An 11896-nucleotide genomic window follows, 5' to 3' on the forward strand; every position below is an offset into this window, starting at 1 on the left:
AAGTAGTAATGCAAGCACTGTGATTTAAGCCTCTTAAAAAACCCAGACTTACAGCACTTAGACTGATAACAGATTATATCTCAGAAATGTCTTCTATCTGGCATCCTGTGTCTTGAAGAAACACAGAAACTAGTAATATGGATTAGTTTATTTATACATTTTTGGCCTTATTCATCTTCTAGAATTAGAAAAAAATTAAAACATTGACTGGTTAATACCATAATTAGGAACAACACAAGTTACAAAATAGCAATGTAGAAGGTAATTTTAGGATTAAAATAGATTTTTGGCTTTCATGATTCATAAGATTTTATTTGTCAGACAGGCTGGCATTTGTGTGGGGGTGGGTGGGAAGGGAGCAAGTGCTGGGGGGTAGGGAGACTCCCAGATTTAGAGAGCATAGACCCAAATGAAAACTGCTTTTTTTTTTTCATGTCGGTGGAATTTGCATAATCATAATTCTTATTTTACTAATGTTTTACAGTAAGCGTGGGGAGTATAGACAAGGATGGAGTAAGGGAAAGAAGAAAAATATCTCTCCAGTTCCTTGAATTACTGAAGCGTGTACTAGAATAAGAAAGTTCAGTAAAAGTATAATGTTCCTGTTACCACAGAGTTCCTGTTACCACAGAGCTCTTAGTGGAGATGTGTGACAGAGACAGGGCAACTCTTTAGGTCTGATAGAAGTGACTGTGGATAGAGAATTAATCCTACATCAGACTTGGCACATGTGGAAGACTGTGCAATGTAGCTGCTATACAACTGAGCAGATGAAAAGCTGACTCTCCAGAATGTACTTCCTAGCACGGAGTAGGAGCATGTATGCCCCTTCTCTGGTCTCAGTGTCTCTTCCTCCTCAGCGGAGAAGGGACACCCTGCAAACCATGCAGCAGTGGTAAAACTATTGGGCAAGACTTTTTTAGAAAAAAGAAAGATTTTTTTTTTTTTTTCTGGTGGTGTTCATTGACCAGAAGTGACTTCTTTGACTTTAGGGCAGTAGCATTGTGTCCTGGAGATAACATAATCTACACTCAACACTCTTAAGAGGCGTAGGAGAGTGAGGACCTAGACTAGTAGGAAGGGTAATATGTGGGTTCCATCTAAGGATAAGGGCACAAAACAGCTAATTCTGTATCACCACAAAAGAACTGCCACAGATAAATGAGACCTTCGTTCTTTCCATTCACACAAAACCTCACCTTTTCCAGCTTATGCTGCTAAATCTAAGGTCAGCTGAATCACAGCTCGGGATACTATTACTGTGTTTCCACAGTTATGGTGAAAAGCTACATTCCTAATAGTTTTTTTTTTTCCCTAATTAAATGGATTTGAATAAGCTGAAAGCCTAAAATCTAGGGACTCTTCATTATTTTATTTATTGGGGGGAAATCCTTAAAAGTTGTACTGCCATTTTTCTTTTACTTACAAAATTGGAAGGATATGAAATGCATAGTGACAATTTATTATACAAATCATAGAAATGTTCAACGTGAATCTAATTTTATCCATTGGGCAAAGAAACAAAAGGGGGTAAGTTCTCTTAAGAAGAATCCCAATGCATTTAAGGTGAAGAATAGTACACTAGCTTCCCCCCCTTAGTTGGGGGGGGAAGGATATGTGGAAATGAACATGATAGGAAGCAAAGTGTCCATTAAACAAACAGCTATAATTTGTGAAACAGTTCTGTCAGAGCGGTGTGAGGCATGGATCATTGGTTTATCTTTGCAAGTGATCTCATGTTTTAGGTAACTAGAATGAGATTATATAGCTGGGCAATGGCTGGCATAGTGAGTGGATATAGATTTTAACTTCAATTCACAGCAAATGATGATCACAGATTTAGCACCTTAGTTTGTACCTCCTCTGTACCTGAATCATCTATTGCTGTGAACCTTGAGCTTTAGGTGAGAAGGCTGGGTTCTTCGATAACTCCTCTGTGATTACTCAAGGACTGTAGTTCACTCCAACTCAAGGGGTGGTTTTCTTGTTAGAGAAAGTATTCGAGGCTAAATAGGAGACTGAAGTCTTGAAGACATTTTACGGTGGTGACAGGTGTTTTGATTCAGGAGTAGGATCTTTAACAAGTCAAATGCGTATTATCCCCCCCTTTTTTTAAAATTTTTTTAACATTTATTTATTATTGAGAGACGAGAGAGACAGACCATTAGCAGGGGAGGGGCAGAGAGAGAGGGAGACACAGAATCTGAAACAGGCTCCAGGCTCCAAGCTGTCAGCACAGAGCCCGATGCAGGGCTTGAACTCACGGACTGTGAGATCATGACCTGAGCCGAAGTTGGCTGCTTAACCAACTGAGCCACCCAGGCGCCCCATTATCCCCCCTTTTAAAGATTTCATTTTTTAAATTAATCTCTACACCCAACGTGGGCTTGAACCCACAACCGTGAGATCAAGAGTCACAGCTCTACCGACTAAGCCAGCCAGACGCCCCTACATATTATCTCCTTTTAAACATTAAGTTTTTTTAAGCACCAGAATTATATTTTTTGTCTTGAGATAGTGCTTTCTTCTATATTTGATTTCTTGGTTTCCTTGGTAGATACTACGGTCTCTTCCAATATTTCTTCAAAATTTCCCCCTATCTGGAAGTTTTTCTTAGAGGCTATCTTAGAAACCTTCTCTAAAGAGACAGACCAGTGGATGAGTCTTTGGAGGTCGTAAAACTGAGGATTCTAGGTGGAAACAGATAACCCGGATCGGAAGGTGGATTCAGTCCTAAAATGCTTAATCCACTGGCGCTAAAACGTGGGTCTTCACTTTACAGTAGCTCCCCATAAAGCTGCTATCTCAATACCAAGAGCCATTTTGACGCTGTGCAAGTCCTGGTATTCCTGAAGGTGGCAAGCCATGTCACACTCTTGGTGAGATCACTCTGCAGCGGCCCAACACTATGCTGGCAGCTGGCCCTGTCTGCACTGTGCCGCTCTCCAGCTCCAGCCTCTCCAACACTCGTTGGCCCCACGCAGCCCCTCGGTCTGGACCGTGCATGCCTGCAGTTCGCACCGGTACTCGTGAATCTCCTCGCGGCCGGCCCTGCTGGCCTCCGTGCTTCGCGCCGCCTGCTAGCTCAGGCTGGCCAACCTGGACTTGCACATTCCTCCACTGACCTGGCGGCCAGGGAACCTCAACGCTGAACTGAGGTGCGGTGTGGCCACAGCCACGCTCACGTCGGCCGAGGCCTGCGACGACACCTACAGTGTGGCCAGCGGCTCGGCCACCTCCTCATCCTGCACCTGGCGCACGAAGGCCAGGTCGTCTAGCAGCGACTCCAGCCTCTTCTCCAGGTCCAGGCGGGCCAGCGAGGTGCCATCCACATCGCGCTGCCACGCCTCCGGGCACCCTTGGCTCCCCTCCTCGTAGCCTGACGGCAACCGCCGCGCCTCGTCCGCCCGGCCGACGCGCTCCAGCGGAGTCCGCGCCTGCGCCGAGCCCGCCTCCTACAGCTGCGCGCGCAACTCACGCCGGAAGAGCTCACCAGGCGCGTCGGGCCGTCGTGGCGCTGCCCCAGCGCGGTCGCCTCGGCTTGGATCGGTCTTCTACTTCCTGCGCTGGTGCGCCTCCTCCGTGAATACGGCGAAGCGGTCGTCGAGGCCTTGAAGCTGCTCCGTCTCCTGGGTGCGCGCAGCTGCCGGACTCGGGTCCGGCCCGTCGGATGCCGCAGGGCCACGGGCGGTGGGCCGGACGCAGGCCGAGCGAGGAGGCCCCGGAGGCCTCATTGCCGCGGGACAGCGACTGCGAGATACCTGTGCCACCGGCACTGGAGAGTCACGAGGACAGCCGAGGGCCATCTTCCAACACCTTGTGGTAGCAGGACGAGGCGCACAGGTAGTGCTCCGAGTTGAACGAAGCTTAAGGGCCGGGAGAGCAGCTGCGGCGGAAGCTGCAGAGGAGTCTGCTTTCACGAGGCGCGTGAGACAGACCCAGGAAGGCTGCCCTTACCCAGTCCCACCCGCACGCCTACTCCACCCATCCATACCACACCGCTCGACCACTGTCACCTCCAGCATCTGGTCTGCCTCCCTCGTCTCCCCCTCGTCCCATCTGTCCATCCTACACGTGTCTGCTTCTGGTACTCCCTCTCCGGCTTGTCCTGGCCCCTTATACAGCCTCCACCTCCTCCATGGCTAAACTGCCATTCTGGTATCTTGATTGGAGCTTCTCCGGCCTGCCCTGAAGCTTTGCTCAATTTGACATAATCGCCCTCTCTTCCTCTCTTTGGCGTCACCGCTGGCTCTTGCTCTCTGACTGTAATCATACTCAGGTTTATCGTATCCAAAACTAGCCAAACAAACAAGAAAACCGAACCCACAAACATACACGTGAACAAAGCCACTTTCCCGCCGCTCTGCTGCCCCCCTAAGCAAGGGCCTTCCTTCGTTCTCTTCATCACAAAACTTCTGTAAAAAGTCATCTTTGCCAACTGCTTCCGTGCGGATATCACCCACTCCCTTCATCTTTGTAATCTGGCTTTAGCTCTTCTCACTCCATAATAATTTTTTGAAGGTCGATAGCTGCTTACCAAATGCAGGGTTTTGTTTTTTATGCTTATTTTCCCTAATCACTTTATATGATTTTCCCTGTTCTCTCATGCCTTATTGCTCCCCACACCTGTAAAATTCTCCCCACCTTTGGCTCCCCCAATAATGTTTTCTTATATCTCTTTTTATCCCTATGCCTCCTCATCTTATTTTCCAACTTGAAATATAGGTTTCCCTTAAGAATTTGCCCTTGGCCCTCCACTCCATCCTCACTTCTATATGGTCTCTTGGTGAACTCATTCAGTCTCATGGCTTTAATTCTTCCTTGTTTGTGACTTATTTCTGAAACCCTATTTCTAGCCCTGACAACTCCTCGTTGGAAGTTTCCACCCAAACATTCTACCAGTGTGTTGATGTTAACAGATTCAAATCTAAATCATTGTTTTTTTTCCTGAACATTTATTCCTGTTTCTGTTAATTAAGATCTTTCTCATTGCACCAACTCAAAACTTTTTTTTTTAACGTTTATTTATTTTTGAGAGAGAGAGAGAGACAGATTGATCGCAAACGGGGGGAGGGCAGAAAGAGAGGGAGACACAGAATCCAAAGCAGGCTCCAGGCTCTGAGCTGTCAGCATAGAGCCCGACGTGGGGCTCGAAGCCACGAACTATGAGATCATGACTTGAGACTACTTAGTCTTAACCGACTGGTACTCCCAGTCAAGTCTTAACCGACTGAGCCACCCAGGTGCTCCTCAAAACTTTGATACAATCTTTAATTCTCCCCTTACTTTTGTCCCACATCTGTTACGTGGTCAAGTTCTAGTAATTTTGTTTTGAAACATACATATTTTGTGTTCGTTCTTTCCTCTTTATTCCTGCTAGTACCTTCTAGTACAATACCTGGCTTCCTCCTACCTTGGTTAATGCTATAATCACCTAGTAGGTCTCCCTGCTTTCAGCCTTACCCTACTGAGCTGTACCTTATAGTCTGACACGCCACTACCTTGTTAATTCCTAAAGCATACATCTAGGCTGGTTATTTTCCTGTTCAAACACTTTCACAGGCTGCCCAGTGCGTAAAGCATAAAGACCCAAATGCACACATTTAGGACCCTCTATCTCTAGCTCTAAACTACCTCTCCAGTTTTATTTCCCATGAGGTGTTTTTTCCCACCAGCTCTTTACTTTGACCACCAACAATCACGTGCTGCAGTTTTACATCCAATAGCAAGAAGCAAACGCTCTAACTCAAAAATCACTAACTATATTTATGATTAGGTTGATAATTAAGTTTCTTTATTAAGTTATATACTGAATATAAAAAATTATAACAAGAAGTTCTGATGTAGAATGAGCCCTGGGCATAAAGGTCTACAGTGTGATTCTGTTACTTTGTAATTCTCTTGACAAAAATGTGTTCTCCTTTGCTAATGATCTCCTCTAATTTGGAACTCACACTACACTGATCACAGTGTGCTTTGTATTATAATTACCTGTTACCTATCTTATCCCTGCTAGGATTGGTGGGGCCCCAATAAATTACACCCTTCTCCCTACCTGAGAGGGAGGAGTGGCAGATAAGATCAAAACAATACTTTGTTATTGATAAAACTGGTTCTGAAGAAAGGTGCCTTGTTGTGCTGCAACAATAGGCTTCCTAATACATGAAACACCAGAATTTGACAGACTCCTCTGCAGTCCCAGGGTAGGGTTAGAGGTATAGGACTCCTGGAGTGGGCAGGACAGAAGTGTGCACATCCCAGTCAGTTCTTTCCCTTTTTTTTTTTTTTTTTTAAGTTTATTTATTTATTTTGAGAGAGAGAGAGAGAGCAGGAGAGGGGCGCGGAACCCAACAAGGGGCTCGAAGTCATGACCTGTGAGATCATGACCTTCGACGAAACTAAGAGTTGGCCTCTTTACCCACTGAGCCACCCCGGTGCCCTCCCCCCCCCCCCCAATCAGTTCTTCGACAGTTCATCCAGGGAACTCACTCCTCCGCAGGCAGGGATTAGGGATGGGATAAAAGCACGCAGGCATTTAGGAAAAGACATCTCACCTAGACACCATAGAAGTTATCAAAATCCTCTGATAAAATTGTGGACTTCTTGAAGTTGAAGACAATATTTTGTGTACATCTTTTAGATGACATATCAAGTGCTTGATGTCTAATAATTATGTTAAATTATATACATACCATAATTATTACATATGAGTTATACAATTATTATATGCCATTTAATCCATACATTATTGTATAATAAATTTGCTATGTTATACCATATATAGAAATATTCAGTTATTTATATTAACAAATTATTAAATTGAAAAGACTGCTAATATGCAACAGTGACATTACCAGAGACTCACAGAGGAGAAGCTGGTTATCAGACAGGAAAACAAATTATTTTTGAGCCTGCAGAGCATGAGGAGAGGCTCATAGGGAAAATGAACACATTTTAGTTCATTTGCATGTCTAATGGTAATTTCAAAACAATCCTTCCTATAAAGAATTATCTTTTTTTTTTAAGAATTATTTCTTAAAATCATATCAAAATTGCTAGATTTTTATTGCTTTTCAAAGTCATGAGAAAACTAACTCATTTTATTTTTCAAGAATGAATCATTTTGTACCACCCAGACAATTTATATAATCCACCTCTCTGGATATGTAGAAAATTAGTGTTAGAGATTCCCTGTTTTCAATTTTCATTAAGATAGTTAGTGTCAAGTAGATGCAGCAGAAGTGTTTCTCTTTGAAGTGCCTTAGTGTTGACGCATCACCTCCTCATAGCACATAATTCCAAATTTATACACACTAGTTTGTTTGGAGGGGTCTTGATGGAAAAATACACTAACAAATACCATTCAGGATATTTGAATAACAGTTTGGGTGGGTGAAATACTGACATAAACTTTAGAACTTAAACTTGGGTAGTAATACCATATACGCATATAATCTGGTGAGTGTGTGTGTATCATGCAAGACACTTATTTGGATAATAGTCAAACACTCTTAAAGGAATGGGGTGTGTGTGTGTGTGTGTGTAGCTCCAGGTGGAACTTCGTGCTTCTAGGGGAAATACACGTGTACACTTACTCTAAGTATTTTGGGGTCCCTGGGATTGCTCGTGGGACTTAATACATTATCCTGTCATCATAAGGTACTTGAAAGTTGAATCTGAAACTTTCTGTAAACTTTTACGGCTGCCTGCAACAGTTCTGGGAGGTAGAGATACAGAACAAGCCCCTGAGAGGAAACCACTGAATAGTAAGGGACTGTCAGCTGAGACAAGGCAGTGCTTGCGGGCATTTGCTGCTTCCCTTGTCTGGCAGTGTGGCACCTGGGGGAGGATGAGCTTTTAGCTGGGGGAGTGCCGCGTGCCAACCTGGAAGCTCTCTGCCGTCTTCTGCAAGAGCTCTAGACACTGGTGGCTCCCGGGGTCACAGCTGGGGTGCGTGTTATAAGGGGGTTGATAGAGTCCCGGAGCAGTGACCTATGGAGGAATATCTTGAGGACACTGATGAGTGCCCTCTGGGAAACTGATGATACAATTACTAACAAGAAAATCTGGTCACCACAAAGATGCCGGCCAGAAATCTAGAAAAGCTACTCATACCCCAAATCCCAGAAAGGAGAGGAACGACCAGATACAGTGTCCTATTTTTTTTTAAAGTCCTTTGTGTGGGCTTTTGGCTTCTTGCCTATAGTGTCTTCCACGGGAAATGTAATGTAAGTCCTTCTCCTTTATGTGCCCTAGGAAAAGGAACGAAGGCAGAGATCATTTTCTGCTTTAAGAACCATCTCCACCAACGTCAAAAACCCAAACCAAACACCTCCCTTAAATGGAGAGAATAATAACTGAATTATATCTGAGCAGATAGATGAAGTCCCAAAATCTCTTAACAGAGGTAGAAAATCAGTGAAAACCTATGAAGAGAATCTCAAATTCCAGTTTAGAATGTGACCCTGTGAAAGAAGACAGTACATTTATGTATTTAAAACTCATTGTACATATGCATGTGTACGTGAGGATGTAGCTATAGAAAAATTCACATGCAGAGCTGCACGCCGCGGCTCCCTCCAGTGCCCTCGTGCTGCTCCACATTCTGCCCACTCCCAGACGGATCCCTGCAGAGCGGAGCTTCCAAGAAGCAGAATCCCTCCCTGTCCTTTCATTCATCAGACACTTCAAAGAGAAATTTCTATCTTATAGGTAGACAAAACGAGGGCCACTCACCGTCCCTTTAAGAACAAAGCTAAACAACACATTGGCCTATGGCAACTGATTTGGCTAATGGCCACTATGTCAAGATGGCCTTAAATCCTTGGAGAACTAACACTAATAGTGCTTGATGGTAACATACCACTGTGAAAAAAGATGGTCCTTGACAAATTTTTGTCGATGTTGCCCAGGATTCATATATATGCACATATATATATATATGTATACACACACACACACACACACACATACATATATATGTATTTATATATAAGTATGTTTTTATATATTTATACTTACATATATGTATATATTGCATTGTGAGGATTTATGTGTTTCACCAAATTACAATAATTATATACTATATTATAAATAACATATTTATGTAAGTTTATATGTGTGTGTATATATAGGTACCACTTCACTGTGACGATTTATGTTTTTCATCAAATTAGAAAATTCTCACGATTATCTCTTCTAATCTTGCCTCGGCTCCATTCTCTCCCCTTCATTTCTAGAAGTTCTTTTAGACTTAATGGAACCTACTCATGCTACCTTTTCTATCTCAACTTCCCGATCAGTTTTCCATCTTGTTATTTCTCTGGGATCTATTCTGGTATGTTGCTTTAGCTTGGGTTCCTTATTCATGAATTTTTCTTCAGACATGTCTATCTGCTATTTAGTTTAACCATTGAATTTTCTATTTCAATAACTATTATTTCTAGAATTCCTATTTGGTTCTTTAAAAAAAAAAATCTCTTTTTTTTTGGTCATGACACCCTGTGTTTTTCTTGTGGATGTCTTTCTTTTTGTAATGTTTCTTTTCTAAACATGCTTCTTTTATATTCTGTTTCAGATTGTTGTTGTAGTAGCTCTGTTCTTTGAGAGGTGGGAGGTGGTAGTGGTGAATTCCTATTGCATCTTGCCTGTGATGGATTTGTCCCTTCAGTGTTTTGCCATTTCTTTTATTGTGAGCTCATCTCGTGTGGGGCTTGCTTATTTTTGTGAAACTAACTGTATTCTGGGTTGTGGAATGTTTCTCTAGAGTGTTTTTGTAACTGCTTCTGCCAGGCACTCCCAAAATATTACTAGCCAGGGACCAGTTTTTACATTAATTTCTTGGCTTAGACGTTTCTGGGCCATTCCAATAGGGAAATTTTAAAAACCAAATTCATGGTTAGACCAGGTCCAGGGTTTCACATCCTCAGGAAAGACTTTTTTCCATAAAGAGAGACAAATAAGTTTCTGTGTCATCTTACTGTCCTGGTTAGGGATTTTTTTTTGGTGGTGGAGGGGAAGGGGTCAATGTTTTCCCTGATGGGTTCGGGCTTGCAAGCGTCTCAGCTTCATGTAGTAGTCTCATTTCCACCCCTGTTTTGTGCAGGCTCAAAGCCATATCTCCTGTGGTCATTAGAACCAAGTTCTAAGGGTTATGAAGATCTATGGCTTACTCCAATTCTGAGGGCAAATGGAGTATCAGTTTACATGCTGACTTTTTTGGTTTCATCTTTCTCCTTCTTTGGTTTCCCTTGCTTTCCTATGATCTTAATTTTGCTTTAAATTTTTTTTTTTTTCTGTATTTTATCCTGCAATTGTAGACATACTTGAAGGGAGAGTTTTCAAGTTATGTTAGCCTGCTATATTGTCAGAATTAGAAGTCCTTTTGGGGCGCCTGAGTGGCTCAGTCTGTTAAGTGTTTGACTTCGGCTCAGTTTGTGATCTTGCGGTTTGTGGGTTCAAGCCCCACGTCAGGCTCTGTGCTGACAGTGTGGAGCCTGGAGCCTGCTTCAGATTATGTGTCTCCTCTCTCTGCCCCTGCCCCACTCGTTCTCTCTCTCTCTCTGTCAAAAATAAATAAACATTTAAAAAAAGGAACTAGAAGTCCTTTCATCTATGCTTTATGTTTTCCCCACTTTAGATCAAGACCCATAGGACTTATGCTAAGACTTCTACATTAGCCCTCTAGTGAATTTTCCTCCAAGTTGTCTAAGATACCATCTCTCAGATACATCTTTCTAAAATACCACTTTGACCATGTGATTTTCTGGCTTAACAACTGTTCATGGCCCCACATTGACTGTGGAATAAAGTCTAAAGTTCCCTATCCTTGCATTTAAGGTCATCTATAACCCAGTCTCCAATTAAATCTATTTTCTTTTGGTTTTAGTGATATTTTTTATTTTTCTCTGTTGGACATTCTTTTTTTTTTTTTTTTTTTTCAACGTTTTTTTTTTATTTATTTTTGGGACAGAGAGAGACAGAGCATGAACGGGGGAGGGGCAGAGAGAGAGGGAGACACAGAATCGGAAACAGGCTCCAGGCTCCGAGCCATCAGCCCAGAGCCCGACGCGGGGCTCGAACTCACGGACCGCGAGATCGTGACCCGGCTGAAGTCGGACGCTCAACCGACTGCGCCACCCAGGCGCCCCTCTGTTGGACATTCTTAATTAAAAATGAGGTAAGTATTGTCTGGTATATAAAATTGTCAGATGGATCCTCAACTATAGGACAAGTATTTTTATCTATTTTGGTATGGGTTGGATTAGTCCTAATATCATCCCAAATCTTAGCACATGCCCTGATCTCAATAGGAACCCATGCCCGCTTCTTAAATTTTTTTTTAATGTTTATTTATTTTTGAGAGAGAGACAGAGCATGAATGGAGGAGGGACATAGAGAAAAGGAGACACAGAATCCAAAGTAGGCTCCAGACTCTGAGCTGACAGCATAGAGCCTGATGCGGGGCTCAAACGAACCATGAGATCATGACCTGAGCCAAATTCAGATGCTTAACCAACTGAGCCACATAGTCCTGTTTCTTAAATTCAACTAGAGAGGAGACATTAGTAATTGCTTCAAGCCATAGAAGAAAAGTAAGTGGGGCAGAGCTTTACCTTGAATGTTTTTGGAGATTGTCTATTTTCTATTGTGTTCAGTAAGAGAAAACTGCAGAGGAGGTCAAACCATAGAACGTGACACAAATGGCAGTCAATACGAGTAAAATGTATACTCTCTGTTTTTTACAATGACTTTTAATTTTCAAACCACGGTCCATTTGGTCTTTACAACAACTTGTATGGTAGGTAGAGAAAATTTAGAAATAAGTAAACAAGTCCGGAAAGGTTATTCATATATTCACTCAACTAATGAACAAATATTTATTGTACCAACTATG

At 42.7% G+C, this 11896-nt stretch overlaps 1 pseudogene; it reads right to left on the reverse strand.

The window, feature by feature from the left end:
* Nucleotides 1-2414: 2414 nt before the first annotated feature.
* On the reverse strand, nt 2415-4067 carry LOC122213214 (annotated as a pseudogene).
* Nucleotides 4068-11896: the final 7829 nt, after the last annotated feature.

The sequence above is a fragment of the Panthera leo genome, chromosome A2 (assembly GCF_018350215.1).
Source record: "Panthera leo isolate Ple1 chromosome A2, P.leo_Ple1_pat1.1, whole genome shotgun sequence".
Lineage (NCBI taxonomy): Eukaryota > Metazoa > Chordata > Mammalia > Carnivora > Felidae > Panthera > Panthera leo.